This window comes from Carassius carassius, chromosome 34, assembly GCF_963082965.1.
Source record: "Carassius carassius chromosome 34, fCarCar2.1, whole genome shotgun sequence".
NCBI classification, from domain to species: Eukaryota; Metazoa; Chordata; class Actinopteri; order Cypriniformes; family Cyprinidae; genus Carassius; species Carassius carassius.
Genome location: NC_081788.1, coordinates 16805064 through 16820950, shown reverse-complemented (window position 1 = coordinate 16820950; position 15887 = coordinate 16805064).

Below are 15887 nucleotides of genomic sequence, written 5' to 3'. Positions count from 1 at the left end.
CAAATGACACGGGGTTATGACGTTAAAACCTCACCGGGACCTTTTGAAGTTTAAGTTATATAGCCGATCATTTGTAGTTGTACTGTAAATTAAGTAATAACAAGAAAAAAAATCAAGACAGTAAGTACAAGTTTAATTGTAAAGTTGTGTTCATCACTGAAACGTGATGAAAACTTTTTTTTATATAAAATATATTAAACTGAGAAGGAAAAAAAATGAGATATTGATAAGGTAAACATAAGATATTTAAGTACTAAGTGAATATTTAAGTTGAATGTGGATACTTTTGACTAAATAATTGTGTAAGCCATATATGCATGTGTGTATGGGGAAAGTACTTAGGCTATTATTTCTGATCAACATTTTGACCTGTATACTTTAACCTAAGTACAGTTTCTTTGTACTTATTACACCCTAACACATTGCAATTTTTTAAAGTTTGCTGCTTAAGTAAACTGAAAAGATATTTAGGTGTATTTAACATCTTAGAGAATGTGTGTTTCCTTGTATTCCCCAATATTCTGCTTTCATTTCCAGATGACAGCATTAATCAAAAGTTCAATCTGCAGAGACTCAATATCACCACAGAATTGTAAACTGTGCTTTGTGAAATAACTGAAACATTTGAATGAACATTTGGCAGACCTACAGTTCACAAAGGTTCACCTTTAGTTTCACCTTTCACCAAGTCTTTAGTTCTATATATGCAAGGATTGGGATTTGTTACAGGATCTGATATTTCCATAGAAGTCCCAGGACGTGTTCTTCTATATCACACCCTGAAATCAGTTTTGATTAAACATTCTTAAAGTAAGCATTTGACTTTCCAAACATTTGTGATGGTTTATTTACATTCCATATTTTTTTTTTATTCAATATTGAGTGTCCAAAGGAGTGATGTAAAAAGCTGAAATCCCTGGAAACTCCCCACTGAAGCATTCCAACTTTAAACAGGAGTGGAAATCAATACAAGTGGAATCTCTCAGATCTCTCAGTCCACAAGCACTTTAGATATGTATGAAGACATTAGTGATAACATGATCCATTTGCAAAATCAATTCAATTCAAAGGTGAAATTATAATCTTTTAAATACTCTTGTGGCAAGTTTGAAAGTTTAGTGGCTGCTGTTTAGCATTGCTTGAAATGAGCACCTCCATTATTCATTCAGTGCATATTAAATAATTCTATCTTTCTAAATGGATACTGGCATACTTTATATCCTGCTTTCATCATCTTTCAGGGTTCAAAGTTCATGTACCAGCTTTATAAGAAGCAGACACACCTATCAGTGCCAACACAAGTTCAGACATCACAGGCAAATTATTTGTTGGTATCAAGTGTCAAAGAAAAAAAGTGCCAGAAAAACAATTTTTGAAAGTCTTTGGTAAGCTCTACATAGTAGGCTTAAGGTGCAGTCAAATTTACTGTTATTTGGCAAACGTTTATGGACATAGTCCAGTCATTTCAATAGAAAACCATGCAATTGGGAATTTCGAGTGAAAGACAAAAGATTTCCGCACATAGATTTAGTAACGGGCTCAGTTTTGTCATGTAAATTTGCAACACTGTCCACCAGAAAGCTGCTTGATTTGAAAGTTGCTTCTGTGTGAGCTATGCTTTTCACAATACAAAATGGCTCCACGAAATTTCACTGTAAATAAATTTGCGAATGTGACTACAACTTTAAAGATACTTAAATTAGATAGCTTGGAGCCATTTCCATAGACAAATTTAAATGGGATGTTTTTTTAATTTTAATTTTAATTTAATTTTTACCCTTATGTCGTTCCAAACCAGACTTATGTGGAACACAAAAGAAAGATGAGTATTTTTTGTCCATGCAGTAGGGTCTAAAGTTGTTTTGGACCCCATTGACATTCATTATGTGGACAAAACAGTCATTTCAAATATCAAATTATCTTATTTTTTGTTCTAGTGAGTCTATGTTTTCCTTACATCACAGAACCAATATGTTCCAGCACATATCCTCTCCCGCCATTTTTTTTCTCTACTGCAGATGTAGAATGACCCGTCTCCGTTTGAACTGATCAGAGGTGGGACCTTTAACCCACAACCCCACAACACAAGCAAACTAGCCCACAGGCCTGTTTGTCCATGCTGAACTTCTTACAAGTCCCTCTCAAAGCATCCCCCGGCAGTTCACAGGGAAACCGCCTGTATCTCGTCCTGTTTCTGTGGTATTTATGATCAACAGAAGCCTATTCTTTTGTGCACAAACCAAATATAAACAACAGCAGCGGAGATGGGTAGAGCAGTGTTTTAACCAAATAACATGATTAATACTGAACTGTGGCCATCAGTGGAGTGGACGGCTTGCTCTGATTTTATTTGGCTTGGCTAAACTTGTATAAGCATATATATTCCTTCTGCTTATCTAAAAGTCATTTCCAGAATGTTTTAGCTGAAGAAAAGCACAATTCAAAAAGCCTTTGTATCTCTGGTTATATTAGAAATTAATTTTCATGTGAGATGCTTTTGTTAGCTTCTGATCAGGGCCGGATTTATGCATTTCATGTACAAATGCACACACATAGGCCTACAGGAACACACAGCACAGAAACTTGTCAGCGCTGAAGTTTCCATATCTAAGGTCAATATTTGATGAGAGGTCAGTGGTGAAAATGGGTGTTTTTCTGTTTAGTTCAAACTACCACTGAATACAGATTAAGGGTCCTGAAATGTCAATTGAATCTGTAGAGCAAACTGGTGTTCAAGTTTGTTTGGTGAATTCAAAACAGCTTGCCAAAGCAAACTTGCCGGAAAGATTGCTCCGGCATGGAAATCTTTTCTAGTTTAATTCCTTCTGTTCAGTCCCTTGAGGTCAGACGCAAGTAAAAACATGAACACATTGGAGATCTATTTTATAACAGAAACTGAAGCTGTTATTTTAACTGAAAGTGACACTGACACTGTTTTCATGTGTAATATCATAAAGCTGGTTGCTTTAAAGCAATCTATTGTATTAAAGTACTATACTGTATAAATAAATATGTGACCAGAGTGCCGAATCGCAGGGCATATGTGTTGCTGTGATTTTTGTTGTGTTTTATTTTGTTATTGAGAGGAAAGTGTGCACCACATATTTATATATTCATCTAAATGCTGCTCCACAGTGTAGGCAGCATTAAAGTGTTTTTTTAACGGTACACTGCTGCAAAAGTTATTTTGAAGTTTTGTGAATAACGGAAAAAAAAAAACTTTGCTGTGAGTATGTCAGGGCCTTAAATCACCAACCCTGTATCACAAGACTCTCAGTAAAACAGAAATATCAAGTGCAATACAGTTTGAGAGACCATCGGGGCCACAACTATCACCATGACACTGACCAGAGACACAGAAAGAAGTTGAGCTCTTTTTTTCTGTTACTAAGGGGTGACATGTGGAGTGAGAAGCATGTGACATGCTCTAGATCAGGGGTTCTCAACCACATTCCTGGAGCCTCCTCAACACTGCATGTTTTCCTTGTTTCCTAAATCAAACACACCTGATTCAGTTCATCAGCTCATTAGTAGAGACTCCGAGACCTGAAATTGATATGTCAGACAGACACACCAGGAGAGATGCAAAATGTGCAGTGTTTGGGGGGCCTCCAGCAACTTGGTTGGGAACCAGTGCTAGATAGTACAGAATATGATATAACACATCTCACTGAAATGCCTAATACAGTTGCACACATATTTTCCACCAAATGAAAGAATGTGTTGGCCCCTGATGATTCTATGCACTATGAGATGGAAGGATATACGAAACAAGCTAAGCCAACAACAACCAAAAGATATTTCTTGTTTTAATTCACATACTGAATAAAATTATTTATATATTTTTTTATTGAAGAATTATAATTCTTGTGGTCTTGCAATCTTGAATAATTGAGGTAACCTCATTTTAACTTGTGATTTCTAGACCTGGAAAAGTTTTTTTCTAGTTATGCCATGCTTTAATACATCTAATCAGGTATAAATTGTGAGTAAAAAAAGAAAAAAAGAAAAAAGATGATTCTTTAAATCCAGCAAATGTATCCAGTAAATCACTGCAACATTCAGCTCTAAAAAAAACCCTTTATTCTTGGATTTTAATTTTTATGTTAGGGTAATTTTGACTTTATTTCTAATAACTGCAATTTTTTCAATCTCACAATTTTTATTTTTAAGGATTGCAACACTATTTCCTGGAACTGCATTTTATTATGTCACAGAATTGCAATACAATATAACTTCATTTTTGTATGTGACTTTATATCTTGCATTAAACTCACAACGACCTGTTGTATTTTTTTTTTTATCTGACACAGAAATAGCCTAGAAACCTTGACTACTTGACGAGTCAAACAGCACTATATTCCTAGATGACTAAATGCCTTAAAGCTGCAGTGCGTAATTTCTACACCACTACTGGCAGCAAAGTAAACAGCAAAACTTAGGATTGCTTTCAGACAGGTTTCTCAAGCACTCCTTTTGCCTGTCAGACTGCTCAAATGCACATAGCAATGTTTTAATTCCACTACACATCCTCAGTATTTATATTTTTTGGAATGCTGACCAACGAATGGCTTACTTATAGTTGTCTCTGCATAATAAACATCACAAAATTACACACTTGATCTTTTATATGTCTTTACAGTTTGTTTTTTTACCTTACATGGTGTATTATACTGTATGCCAACCACATTCCAAGGCACTTTTTCGGAGTCACTGTTCAATACATAAGAGCAGATGTCTCGACCCATTGGTGGACAGAAGATGGATGGGTGTGTGGCCATCTGTGGCTGATTTAAAGGGATACTCCACCCCAAAATGAAAATTTTGTAATCACGTACCCCCATGTCGTTCCAAACCTGTAAAAGCTTTGTTCGTCTACGGAACGCAATTTAAGATATTTTGGATGAAAACAGGGAGGCTTGTGACTGTCCCATAGACTGCCAAGTCAAAGTCCGGCTGACACAGAAGAGCATAAGCAGTTTGAGTGATGTGGAGAGACACATAGGAGACGGTTGACAAAGGAATTGTTGAATAAAGTCGTTATTTTTGTTTTATTCACGTATAAAAAGTATTCTCGTCGCTTTATAACGTTAGGTTGAATCACTGATGGCAGATGAACATTCTGATGAAGCCTTTCATACTTTTCTGGACCTTGAAAGATTAATTTGCATGTTTATTTGTGAATGTTTATGCTTGACATGTTACTTCTGAATTGGGAAGTTTCAACCAGAACAAACAGGCTGGAGTTTCACTGTGACTTTGTGTGTGTGTGTGTGTGTGTGTGTGAGAGAGAGAGAGAGAGAGAGAGAGAGAGAGAGAGGGGTTTTGTGTCTGTAGTCCTGGTGGATATTTTCCAATGCGTTGACAAGCACAATCAGCTTGAGAACATGAGAATCATTTTGTCATTCAGTAATTCTCTGTTCTTTTCAATGTAACTAAACTAAACTAACTTGTATGGAATTAATGAAAGCTGCATTTAATGAAGTTCTTAGTGACCTCATTTGTCAAGGACAAATACACCATTAAAGTATCTCATAAGATTTGAAATAGAGTGCATATGAAAGCTTAAGCTTACCTCGTTAAGCTTTCCATATCTTTATTCTGAACCCTATAATGTCTTCTGTATCATATTTGATCTTTTTTTAAGGCATCACAATTATAATCAAGAATTTACTAAAAAATCTGTTGTGCACAATCTGTTGTCTGATTTATTTATGTCTGATTTGTTACTCTACTTTTTCTATTATCCTAGATCTCAATGTTGTCCTACATTTTGGCCATATAAATATTAGCAACTGCACCAAATTGCATATTTTTGCTCAGATTGGGCCTCTGAATAAAACAGATATGTTTTTTCCTTCAAGTATGAAGTATCAAGTGTCAAGCTCTTTTTTCTATATTTTTTATATTCTATAAATTATCTATAAATTTCATTTGTACTGACATTAACAGGCCATATCTGAGTACAAGAACAAGCTTCACACTTCATGCTGTACTAAACTTTCCATTCAGGCTTCCTCAAGCCTACTTCAACATGTGTTCACAAACTTCACTCTAGTTTCTTTTAAGAGATCTTACAGACACTGATTATCTTTTTCAGGTGTGTTTGATTAGGATCGGAGGGGAAACTCTGCAGGACAGTGGCCCTCCAGGACCAACACTATCTCACGACCAATTCAGAGGTATTTTATGAGCCAGATAATTCATATGAATTCGTCTAGATTTGTCTAGACTCTAGACCGGCGAACAGGTTTAGGGGCGGGGGTAGGTGTAGGTCATTCGTACAAATTCATACGAATTGTGATACTCGTAAAATACGTGCGATTTAGCACAAATCATATGAATTTGTATGAATGAGGTCGTACAAATTCATACGAATTAGCCACCTCATAAAATATGTACGAATTGCAGTGAGATCAGGCTGCCAGGACCGAAGTTGGCCTGCTTGAGTTAATGTGAAGAGCTAATTTCAGGGTTATCAGTCCTGCTCCTGGAGGGCCAATATCCTGCAAAGTTCAGCTGCCCTAATTAAACAGACCTCAACCAGCTATCAGCAAGGTCTTCAGGATCACTAGAAATGTCCAGGCAAGTGTGTTGGAACTGGTTGGAGTGTAATGTACAAAAGAAAAAGGAAAAAATAAATAAAAGAGTTCTACTCATGTTGAGTTCAGCTCCAACCAAACTTGCCTGGACATTTCTAGTGATCCTGAAGACCTTGCTAATAGCTGGTTCAGGTGTGTTTAATTAGGCTATATGAACTTTGCACAAATCAGTGTGAATAAACAATATCTTAAAATAAGGTAGCATACTCAAACCACTAAAACAAAACTTCATGGTCAATTATTATAAACCATTTTGGCTTTATTTCTTTCATATGGCCTGTTTAAAAAGACAACATTATGATGAGTTAGGCACTTGGCCCTTGACTTTGGTTTAATTATTTATATTTCAGCAATTATTGAAAGTGCATGCTATCATTATTGTCTACAATATTTCATGCTTCTGACTGCAATGACATACCTTTTGAACACTTTTTGGAATCAGTGACTGAGAGCTGGATTTTGACATGTGTTCTCAAACAGGTATTTTCAATTCTGAATGATATTACAAAGTTGTATTATTATAATGTAACATTACAATGAATCATGTTTTAATATTGTAGGGTTTCAGCATCATTAATCTGTTAAAAATAGAAATATACAGCAAAAACAATCCTTGTCCCCAAACACTGCTTTCATACAGACAACTAATTTTTGCACTTATACCTGCAAAACCATGCTGGTTAACCAGCTCCATTATGCTTGTTCACCAGCTAGACCAGCTGTAAACCTTCACTAACCAGCATGAACGAGTCTGGACCAGCATGGAACTCATGCTTGTTTATTCTACATTTGTCAGCAGGGTAGAAAATTTGTGAACAAGTTTTGAGATAGGCTTGCTTGAGAAAGTTTGAAATGGAGAGTGGAGTATGGTAGCTCTACAGACTGAAAGTGAAGCTGGTCTATTTGTGTCAGTACAAATGAAATTCATGCATTTATTTGTAATTTAAACTGATGTAAACAGAGAGAAAAGACTGAAAAGATTTCTTATCCTGTTTCCCCCTCTAGTGAGAGGCGTCTATTCATTTCTTGCTGAAATTAAATTATCAAAACGTACAAGGACCTGCAATAAATATGGGTCTATTCCTCACACAAAGCTATTAAATGACCTCAGAAGAAGAAGTATCCTGCACAAGTCTTATGGAAGACTTCTATAGTCCATTTTTGTTTAAGAAAACAAAAAGGTTTTTCAAATTTTTTTTTTTTTTTTTTTTGCAGAAATACTATAGCTTAGCACTTTGTTCAAGATCATAATTGAGATTTATCAGGGTTTTAATCTCTCTGTTTCATGGGCCAACATATTTACATGTCTGTTAACAGTTAAATGATCTTCCAAAGTCCACCCAAGCAACTGACAATAATCAAGAAACACCGGAATAAACAGTTGTTCCACTAGCATGCATCAACACTTAAATATAAGCCGCATTTAAATATACTTAAAATGATTCTGAATGAATAATGAGTTAATGTGAATTTACTGAATTAAAGTTAATGTGCTCTAATGGAATCAGAGTTGACAAAGTATTGGAAGAGATGTATGCTAAAGAGAAGTGTGGTCCACAACTGTTGTTTATGTTACCATGATGACCATTATGTTACCATCTAGTGGAGAAATTTGTTGTTAATTGTTTATTTAATTGCTTTTATATTAACTTCAAATGGGTTTGACTGACAAGAGGTTTAGGGATCGCTGCACCACGTGGACATTAATAAACATGAAAACAGCAATGACCTGGTCAAAGTCTTCCGAGTTCTAAATATTTTTGTCAGTTATACATCAGCAGTGTTTAGTAACTTATTATTATTCATCTCATATATATATATATATATATATATATATATATATATATATATATATATATATATATATATAGTTTTTTTAAGGGTTGTCTTGAAGAAACAATTACTCACTTTTCAAATACAAAAATTAAAAATTCTATGCGACTATTTTTTTTTTTTTTTTTTTTTTTACAGTTTATTTGCAGATGAAAGACAGCAAGTAAACAGATGTCTAGTTTCTGTCGCAGTTTTTCTGTCAGCTCTGGATATTGCTCGACCTGTCTGTTTCTTCCTGTCCGACTGCAGCTTCAGGCTCATTACTCAGCATCAGATGTTCACACCACCTGCAACAATTATGACTCATTTTTTAACTAAACAACACAGACTCTCACTCTCATTTTGAATAAAAAATTAGAAGGTTTTAATTTCACCTTTTGAAATTCTTTGCTAAAGATTTAATGGGTAGGCCTACATCTCCAGGCAAAATTTGTCACACTCTTTTTTAAGTTTTATATATCTTTTAATCTATTTTTTATCTATTAAATATATTTTCAAGATTTGAACTCAACTACAAGTGTATGTGCAATACAATTGAGCACATTTGTTTTTTCAGTATAAAATAATGTACAACAATTGTCTATCCACATGATTTCTGAGTATGATTTCATACTGACATGATCCAGACTTTAACAGATGAATGTATCTTGTTAGCAACTAGCCCCCTCTAGTGGACAAAGCGAGATAAATAACCCGGACTTGAGTAAATACAGCAAAGGGCAGTCATTTTGGGCACAGGGCATGTGAGAATATCATAGAATCAGAATTCACCTAATGACAAAATATTGATTCATTAACTGTGCATAGAGCAAACAATTTATAATTCTAATGAACTATGAACACATATAGATGTCCCAAAACACATCTGAACATGTTTAGACACTTATTACAATTTGATACATTTTATTATAGTTCATCATTTTAACTATGAACATGTTCCACAAACAAAAAAGACAAACCATTATATTATTTATTCATTTTTGAACAGTATTGTTGTTTTAACTTAAATTGTATTTATTTCATTATTCAGTGTAGAATTTTTTTGTTTTTTGAAGAATTTTGAAGTATTTTTGGTTTGATATTTTTTTCTAATGCTAATGTAATTCATAGATTTTTATGTTTGTAAGTGTCCAAAATCCTTGTGGGGTTGCCTTATGAAATGGAATCTTAAATGTACAAATAACTAATATCATATTCTTAAATATAACTAACTCTGTTTCTATACAAGTTTTGGTGCAACTGAGTCATATTGACATATCCAACATTCAGAGCTGATTTTTCACACTAAAACATTAGTCCCCCCCCCCCCCCCCAAACGTGCAAAAAAACAAAAAAACAAAACAAAAAAAAAGATCTACAGTCTCCCACAAACGTAATTGTTTACCAATCTGCCTAAAAAACACCTTGCAAATATAAAATTCCTTTGAGTGCTGATTTTAGCTTTCCCATAATACAACAACTAAATGACATAAAAAACTAGTTCCAGTGAAAGCTGCTAAAGGTCAGATGAGGTCAGTGTTTTGACTGCAGACCTGCAGCATTAGATTAGAATAGATTAGATTAGATTAGATGAGATTAAAGGGATTAGAGCAGAAAGTCTTGTCAGATGGATGTCGAGTCCTGGAAAGCCAAAGAACAATAAGTCATTAACATATTCTGCCTTATTATAAGATCTTGGATTCCGCATTATATCACTGATGGCTGTTTTGGCATGCAAGCACGGCTTTACATTTGAATGATTTTATTAATAAAGTTTCAAATAGAGTCTTAAAGCTGTCAGAGCCAGTAAAAGTTATTTTACAGGCAGACAGAGAAAGAAAGAGTGAGAGAGAATGGTCTTCTCTTCGACAGTGGTCCTGACAGACTCTGAGTCCATCCTGATGAGGAGATTAAAGGTCCCAAATTCAATAAATGCAACACACAATTGCACCTGAATGTGCACGCACACACAAGCACATACACAGACATATAAAGATAAACTCACAAACACACTTCTCACTGTCACACAGATATGCTCACTGACACATAATTAAGATAAGTGGACCAGGGCATTATTGCAGCCCCACAGAGACAGACAGGTGAGAGCAGGAAATTAACCCCTGTGTGAGAGACAGAAAGGGAGAGGGAGATCATTGGGCTAAAAGTTACAGCTAAATTGACCTTTGAAAGAGAGGGAGAGCATGTGTAATTGAATAAAGAAATAAAATAAAAATAAATAAAACATGCAAGAGGGTTTCTGTCTGACATTGATAAAATGGCTTCTCATGACTCAAAAACATATTTCAATGATAATGAATTCTAATGTATGACACCGTATTGAAGGGAAACTCCTAGCATGGTGTGTTCTGTTCAAATTGTTATTATATATATATATATATATATATACACAGTACAGACCAAAGGTTTGGACACACCTTCTCATTCAAAGAGTTTTCTTTATTTTCATGACTATGAAAATTGTAGATTCACACTGAAGGCATCAAAACTATGAATTAACACATGTGGAATTATATACACCTAACAAAAAAAAGTGTTAAACAACTGAAAATATGTCATATTCTAGGTTCTTCAAAGTAGCCACCTTTTGCTTTGATTACTGCTTTGCACACTCTTGGCATTCTCTTGATGAGCTTCAAGAGGTAGTCAGAAATGGTCTTCCAACAGTCTTGAAGGAGTTCCCCGAGAGATGCTTAGCACTTGTTGGCCCTTTTGCCTTCAATCTGCGGTCCAGCTCACCCCTAAACCATCTCGATTGGGTTCAGGTCCGGTGACTGTGGAGGCCAGGTCATCTGGCGCAGCACCCCATCACTCTCCTTCTTGGTCAAATAGCCCTTACACAGCCTGGAGGTGTGTTTGGGGTCGTTGTCCTGTTGAAAAATAAATGGTCCAACTAAACACAAACCGGATGGAATAGCATGCCGCTGCAAGATGCTATGGTAGCCATGCTGGTTCAGTATGCCTTCAATTTTGAATAAATCCCCAACAGTGTCACCAACAAAGCACCCCCACACCATCACACCTCCTCCTCCATGCTTCACGGTGGGAACCAGGCATGTAGAGTCCATCCGTTCACCTTTTCTGCGTCGCACAAAGACACGGTGGTTGGAACCAAAGATCTCAAATTTGGACTCATCAGACCAAAGCACAGATTTCCACTGGTCTAAATGTCCATTCCTTGTGTTCTTTAGCCCAAACAAGTCTCTTCTGCTTGTTGCCTTTCTTCATCAGTGGTTTCCTAGCAGATATTCTACCATGAAGGCCTGATTCACCATCTCCTCTTAACAGTTGTTCTAGAGATGTGTCTGCTGCTAGAACTCCGCGTGCCATTGACCTGGTCTCTAATCTGAACTGCTGTTAACCTGCGATTTCTGAGGCTGGTGACTCGGATGAACTTATCCTCCGCAGCAGAGGTGACTCTTGGTCTTCCTTTCCTGTGGCGGTCCGCATGTGAGCCAGTTTCTTTGTAGCGCTTGATGGTTTTTGTGACTGCACTCGGGGACATTTTCAAAGTTCTCCCAATTTTTCGTTCTGACTGACCTTCATTTCTTAAAGTAATAATGGCCATTCGTTTTCCTGTACTTAGCTGCTTTTTTCTTGCCATAATACAAATTCTAACAGTCTATTCAGTAGCACTATCAGCTGTGTATCCACCTGATTTCTGCACAACACAACTGATGGTCCCGACCCCATTTATAAGGCAAGAAATCACACTTATTAAACCTGACAGGGCACACCTGTGAAGTGAAAACCATTCATGAAGCTCATCAAGAGAATGCCAAGAGTGTGCAAAGCAGTAATCAAAGCAAAAGGTGGCTACTTTGAAGAACCTACAATATGACATATTTTCAGTTGTTTTACACTTTCTTGTTATGTATATAATTCCACATGTGTTAATTCATAGTTTTGATGCCTTCAGTGTGACTCTACAATTTACATAGTCATGAAAATAAAGAAAACTTTTTGAATGAGAAGGTGTGTCCAAACTTTTGGTCTGTACTGTATATATATATATATATATATATATATATATATATATATATATATATATATATATATATACACACACACACACACACACACACACACACACACACACACACACACACACACGGAGAGAGAGCTCAGAACCTCAGAGGGGACGACTTCATTAAATAATTAAATAAATAAATAAGTTATGATATAATTACATAACCATAATAAAATGTAAATAAAAATCATGATAAAATAAAGTAAAATAATCAAAATGAAATACAATTCCTTATTTTCAATTCAGTCTGTACTGTATATGCTGGTTAATTCACTATGGTATGTGACAGATTTAAATTTCTGTATCACATGGAATACGATAGCTCTGGGGACATCCTTAATCCATAAAAAAGACTTTTAATAATAAAATAAAATAAAAAGAATAAAGTAAAAATATAACTATATATGTCATCACCTTTTTATAATAATTTTATAATATAAATTTATAATATATATATATATATATATATATATATATATATATATATATATATATATATATATATATATTTTTTACTTTAATACATGTTAAGTTTCCCTGTAAAGAAATGGTTAGGGATAGACAAAAGACAAAAATACGAAGTAAGAAAAATATATAACTTTTTTTTTGCAGTGTAGCGATTATAATTCATTTTAAATTAAAAGCAATACGTGTCATAAGGTATATGTCCTGATTTGGATTATTAAGTAAATGCTTGTGTGTGTGTTAAAGACTCCTCTGTGACTGACTGAGCTAACGTCTGCTTCTGAACTGTTCTGCATCTGTTCCTGCTTAAGTGAGTTAGCATGACAGCAGGATAACCCCATCACTGACGCTAAAGAGCAGCAGAGAAGGATTTCAAAGCTGTGAAACACAGAAAAGGGATGTGAGTAGATTACTGGGGGATTCCAAACAGAGATATTTTAAAGCTACAATCTCTGGAAGAACAAAAGAGGGCGAGATGCCAGCTAAACTGAGAGTCCCTTTGTAAACACCAGCTGCTTTGGTCACCAGGGCCCAAGTATTGCTCCATTTATTTCAGACTGTTGTTTTAAAACAGAACGCTAATAGAAATAGGGGACATGGTCAGCTGTAACTGAAAACAGTGGACATTTTCTCAGACTATCGGATAGCCACAAGCGAGGGCTCGTTAGCTAGCGGAGGTTAGCGCAGCCTCATTAGCTTGTGCAGGATAGTGATGGCTACTTAGCTCAAGCTATGGAGGGGGGGGGGGGTCTCAAGTCTGCTGGCTAATTACTCCCCATTCATCTCTCCTTAACAGTCAATTAAATAATTAATGTTTGATAAAGGTGTGATGTCAGGCTGATCTCGTCTGTGAAATATTAATTAGATTAGGAAAGTAATTTATGAGAGTAGATTAGGAGAGTGATTTTCCTCACCCATGAGAGAAAACGCAGAATTCTACAAATAGAGACAGAGAGAGAGAGAGAAAGGGAATGAAAGAACTGAATATTTGTCCTGAATTCGTCTCTGTGAATGAATTAATACTGACCACCACTACAGTTCTACTTGTAACTGGTTATATTTGATGTTTTATTTTGGGTAGATTTAAAGTTAAATGTGCTATTGACCAATTATTTTGTTTTAAACATGTATTTATAAGTTTTTTCTTTCTTATTGTTTCCTACTAACATCAGTTTGGGAGCACTGGTCTAGAGCAAGACACTACTGAAGAGTCAAGGACGTTTCCTGTTGTCCCAAATAAAGTCAAATTTATTTATTTTACAGTAGTCTATTTCTGTAGATTTTAAAGCATAATTCTCTGGATGATTTTACCACTTCAAAGCTTTCTAGTGAGCCTCAACCAAATCTTAAAATAGCTAGGACGCGCTGTACCCTTTTATTATTATTTAAATTTTTATTTTTTAATACATTAAGAAAATACTCCAAATATGAGTATGAGATGAGTTTTCATAACTGATTCTGCTGTTTAGAAGCCACAGAAATCATAAATAAATAGTAGAAAATCAAAACATGATAAATTTATATTAGTTTAATATTTCTAGTTGTATATTGGCTCTGTCTCTAATTTAAATCAGATTTTTGATTACTCCATCCCCATCACACTATTGATGCCTAAACACAATGAAAAATATTTTTACCGCAAGAAACACATTGAATCAAACGTGAAATTTTCAAGTAGAAAGGCTGAAATACTACTTTATTGTCAGTGTACACGAATAATCTTTTATTTTTTATTTTTTTTTACAACTTTTCAAAATATTCTTTACAATGCATGAAAAAATAACACTAAACTCAACTTAAAAGAGGAAATGACAAAAGCAGATCTACTCCTATTTAACATTTGTAATTAGTTTTTTTTTCATGCTTGATATGACCTTTATTATTACAAGTCCAATATATATTTAAAATGTGAAACAAACACAATGACAGAATCTTTGAACTCTTTCAGAAATGAACCTTATAAAACCTTTCTAAAAATTGAAATGCTCCAGTTTGATAGAGTAATGGGATGCTGATTGTATAAACTGTGGTGCAGCATGTGAGGACAGGCAAAGTGTCATCACATCCTACAACATCAAACACACAGTCACTTACACACAAACAATTGTTCTCCGATTCTGGGAAAGGATAATATCAGCAGGAAGTGGTGGCAAGGGCCTTGGATCAATGTTCTCCTAATAACAGCACAGATCAGGACAAGGCTCTTCCTCCAAGCGGTGTTAACTCCCATAGCACTGCTGGGCAAATGAGAGAGAGAGAGAGACTGGGGGAGCTTATACATTGTGTGATGATGCACAGTCAGTTTAGGCCCAAAACTTGCTCCAGGCTGTGAATTGAGAAAAATACCAAGGCAACAAACAACAGTGTACTGTACATGAATGGCTTTCTATTGCTATGGAAACACATCTCTATCCCCATCTCCGTGGGCAACAGGCATCCCGAGAGCATTATTGGATTAGCATAAAAGCTTCTTTCGAAATAAAAAGCACTTTTATTGCTCTGATCATTTTATTTTCCAATGAAGTTATGGCCAGCGGGAAATCTCTGACCCGACCCTGCATGGCCTGCTCATCTTTTTTTTAAAGAAACACAACTGTACTCGTTTGTGCACATACTTGTAGACTGAACAGCATGTCAACATTTTCACAAATTAGCATTTTTGTCGTTTACACTGAGATAATAATGGAATAGTTTTCAAAAGCTTGCACTTAGAGACACTTAAAGTTTTCTGTTTTTATTTGAAAACAATGTCTTGTAAATGTCCCCAAATTTACATTTATCAGGAAATTCAAAGAGTTAATGCCTTTTTGATCCTCACTGATGTCTTGTGAAAGATCACAAGGAATCTCAGCTCAAACTACAGCACAGAATGCGAGTGAACACAATCATTCCTTACTAGTTACAACATATAGCAAACATGAATTAACTTCACAATTTGTAAATGAAACTATTGTTTAATA